Genomic DNA, 4,075 nt, shown 5'->3' with positions numbered 1-4,075 from the left:
TTTAGAGAGTCATTTTCTTATGTTGTGTGGTTTTAAAATATAAACAAAAAATCGAGGGGACCTAAAACTTTTTCAAAAAGAAAAGTGAAAGTGAGACTGATGAGCAATGTGGAAGTGGGGCTAGACTCGAACTTTGTTCATCCCCATGGAAACTTTGTGAATCTTGAATTGTAGAAACGTTTCAACAAAATTAATTATCCCCTTGTACCAAGATTTACCTTTAGGGTGTGTAAATTGCTTGTTTGGTATGTGTTGTGCAGAAACATAAAGTTTTTCTATAGTGTTTGAATTTACATATTTTACTGGAACATGCAAAATTTCTAATTTTTTTACAAAGTACCGCTATGCAAATTTGTTATTACTTCCTAATTTTTCAAAAAATTTGGAGTTACAAAAGTATATGTTTCATCTGCATCTTTACAGATCTGTTTTCACAGATTGCTATATAGTTTCTTTATCTGCTTGTGTTTTGCAATTTTGCCAAGCCCCATTGATGTGGGAGCATTATAATTATGCTAACTTATAGTAGGTAATGTTTGGATTATAATTATGGAATTTTTTTATAGCAATACATGATGGGATTTGATGTTATATATACTAACCCCTCTAATGAAAGTTTGGTTAAGTTATGTGTGGATGAAATGTTCGAAGATCGAGGAGGCATCGATATGAGAAGAATAAGGAGAGGTAAGAGTTCAAGCTTGGGTATGCCCAAGGCACCCCAAGTAAATATTCAAGGAGACTCAAGCATCTAAGCTTGGGGATGCCCCGGAAGGCATACCATATTTCTTCCTCAACAATTATCGATATGTCTCAGTTTTGTTTTGTTCACATGATCTTCGTACATTCTTGGAGAGTCATGTGATTTTTTTCTTTTAGTTATGCACCATGCTGGTAATGAGATAGTACCTGCACTGGTGTAGAGACATGCTATACAAACGGTTTTTGCCCCCTTTCCTCGACAGAGTTTTAAACTGTTGCCTTGCCTATATGTGTGATAGGGGGGTCCTTCCCACACGAGCCAGAAACCATCGGTGATAGGTCCTCCGTCACACACGCAGGGAAAAAGAGTTCATGTGTGGTCGGGCGAGCCATCACAAACAATTATACGGGCCTAATCATTTTTGTTCGTATGTACATCCCACACAGTGAATCCCAGACAAACGTTTCTGTTCGTATGTATATCACACATAGCTTTTTTATGTGCAAACGTTTGTGCCAGGTGGCCTAACGCAAACATTTGTCTAGCGGAAGTCGTGTGTGATTGTTCCTCGATCCAACACGCCTACTTTCTAGAAACCGTGTGGGTTGTTTGAGTTCATCGCCCATGGTGTTGTTGGAGAACCGTCTGCAATAGAAAACCCCGATAAGTAGGCTAATTTGGCCTATTATTGGTAATCCATTTAGTAATAAAATTGACATTCCATATCAAACACAACATATATTTCATATCAGTATTACAACAACCAGGATCTCATAATTGCATTACATCAGAGTATATCATCAGATAGCTTCAGCACTCAGTTACACCATATAGGCATATAGCTAGTTGCGCCATTACACAACAGCACCAAGTTTCACATGCAACATCTGAAACCTTTCGAAAGTAGCATCATACACGGTAAATAGACAGATGAATCTCATCTGGAACATTGCTGAAGCGGAAGGCAAATATTGATCCTTCAGTGATGTTGAAGGTCCTTGCAACTTTAGGCTATGGATAATTGCCCACCCAACCTTCGTCCTCTTGAGGAAGACTTCAATATTGTACCATGGGTGTTGAATGAATACCTTCCTCGCCTCTTGACCATGCAGGTGGTTTGAGAGGTAAACATTGTTGAACTATTTTGGAAAGGACAGAAAACAAAGATATGCATAAATATTTGTTCTTAATTTTGAAATGGCCTAAAGGAATGAAACAAGGTAAAAGAGTTAGTACCATCCTATAGTTGATTAATGTATTATTAATTGTGCAAACAAATATCTTGCTGTTATTCTTCACTAGTTTCTTTATCCTAACAATCTTTCCGAGTTTCTTGACTTGACTGATATTCATGGACATCTCATTTCCCGTATGTAAAGTTGGTCTAAACCTCTGACAGTAGGACCTACATGCACGAGACCAAATTGTTAAAACCCTAAATATTAGAATGATCCCTGCAATTGCTCAATAATGTGCTATTAGCCAAAGTACCATGCATGTGCAAACCTCGATGGTAAACCTCAGTGCCTCCCATTGTTTCCCTGCAACACATATAAGGCAGATACTACTCAGGTTATGTGAGAGTTGGCATACCATTAGTAAAATATGTTAATGAAAAATAAATGAATTGTAGATCCAACATATTAATTGGAGATGCATGGATAAGCAGGTTAACCAAACCAAGCATGCTAAATAACTTGGAAATATAGAAATGGTATATGTTTCTCATGTATTTAGTACAATAAAATTTGATTTATTTCTCACATGCATAACACTACAAAATTGTACCCACAAAAAATGAACATCACATTGCAAAATTGAACCGAACAATTAACTGGACAACACAACAAATAAACTAAACAGTTAACTGGGCACCACATTGCAGAATAGAACATATATTAGAAGATCAGATAGTTAACCAAACCAAGCATGCTTAAGAACCACTAAAAAGATATCAATTGTTGAACCAAACTATTAACTGAACATCACATTTCAGAAGATCAGATTACATATTAACATTACAGAGGACAATTCACTGGAAGGCACCAGCGGTGGCCTCGAGAAAACACCAGAAACTATCGTTTAAAGCAGCTAACCGTGTGGCGGCATCCGCGTGCGAGGCGTCGATGGTGGCCTCGACGGCGAGGTGCTCCTCCAAGATTTGGCAGTTGGCATGCATGGCAGCCATCACGACCTCATCCACGCATGCGACCGCGATTTGCTTCTCCGTTGCTGGATGCTCCTTAAGCTCCTGGCTATACCGCGTGCACCATGGCTTTGGGCGGTGCTTATTTGGAGGATGGGGTGGTGATATGGGTGGAAGGTGTTGTGGGCATGATGGATGGAGAAGGAGGAGAAGGATGGAGGTAGATGTGGATTACCTTACTATATCGATGAGGCCGCCCAGCAGGAAGGAGCATCGCCGACGAGGAGGCGGTGCTGCAAGCAAGCAATAATGGTTTGAACTCGGTAAGGAAGGAGGAAAGAGTGGAAATGTGGCTTTTGGCCGGGGTGAGGGGTGGGGATCTAGATATTTCTATGGTTGCCAAAATTTTTGCTCGGTGCAACGAAAAACTGGCACGCAAGTCTGGTTGATGCGCAGGCGGTGGACTGTAGTTGATGAAGCTTCCGACGTAAGCCATACATGAGGGTGTGCTACTTGTGAGCTCCATTGGGATTTTCCCTCAAGAGGGGGGGGGGGAGATGCAGTACAATAGAGATAAGTATTTCCCTCAGTGAGAACCAAGGTTTATCAAACCAATAGTAGAATGACGCAAAGCCTTGTGAACAGCACCTACACACACAAAAGAAAATACTTGCACCCAATGCGGGCAAGAGGGTTGTCAATCCCCTTGAACTCGGTACCTGCAAGGATCAAATCTTGTATAGGTTGATGGATAAATTGCACAAAATAAAATAAGTAAAATTGCAGCAAAGGAATTTAAGTTTTAGTAATATGATTAAGGTAGACCCAGGGGCCATAGTTTTCACTAGAGGCTTCCCTCTCGAACACATAGCATACAATGGGTGAACAAACTACTGTTGGGAGATTGATAGAAAAGCACATAGTTATGACAATATCAATGGAAATGATCTTGTATATTGGCATCAAGTCCGAGACAAGTAGAGCGACTCCTTCCTACATCTACTACTATTACTCCACCAATCGACCGCTATCCAGCATGCATTTATGGTATTAAGTTCATGAAAATGAAGTAACTCCTTTAGCAAGATGACATGTTGTAGACAAAGTACACCCAATCAATATGAATAAACCCCATCGTTTTACCTGTAATGGCAACAATACAAATACTTGTCTTGTCCCCTCTTGTCAATGGGATATAGAGCACCGCAGGATTGAACCCATCACAA

Source organism: Triticum urartu, chromosome 6A, assembly GCF_056163025.1.
Source record: "Triticum urartu cultivar PI428250 chromosome 6A, HENAU_Tu73, whole genome shotgun sequence".
NCBI classification, from domain to species: domain Eukaryota; kingdom Viridiplantae; phylum Streptophyta; class Magnoliopsida; order Poales; family Poaceae; genus Triticum; species Triticum urartu.
The sequence above is the reverse complement of the archived record's forward strand: the minus strand, read 5'-3'. Positions refer to the sequence as shown.